Genomic DNA, 381 nt, shown 5'->3' with positions numbered 1-381 from the left:
CTTTTTTTTTTTTCTAGATTTTTATCTGTCTTAATTAGGATCATGCAAGTGAGTTACAAATTTAGAATCGTTCAAATCCAAGTCAAAAAAAGACATTGTTAGTGCAATAAACTTCCCATAGTAATTCATTTATATCTGTGTGTTAGTAACAATAACCATATCCCCATATAAGTGGATAGACACAAAATTGCTTACCACAACAAAAATAATGACATAAAAGTGTAAATTAAAATAATTCATTCTCAACTAACTTGGGTTGATCGAGTGATCAGCTCACTAGTCTAAATAATTAATAATTGGTGTAAATTTCATTTTGTACATACAGTAACCTATAATTCTTAAATAAAACTTAGATCCATAACATATTAGTTTATCAGATTA

This window comes from Arachis ipaensis, chromosome B08 (assembly GCF_000816755.2).
Source record: "Arachis ipaensis cultivar K30076 chromosome B08, Araip1.1, whole genome shotgun sequence".
NCBI classification, from domain to species: Eukaryota; Viridiplantae; Streptophyta; class Magnoliopsida; order Fabales; family Fabaceae; genus Arachis; species Arachis ipaensis.
This window is presented reverse-complemented; position numbering follows the sequence as displayed.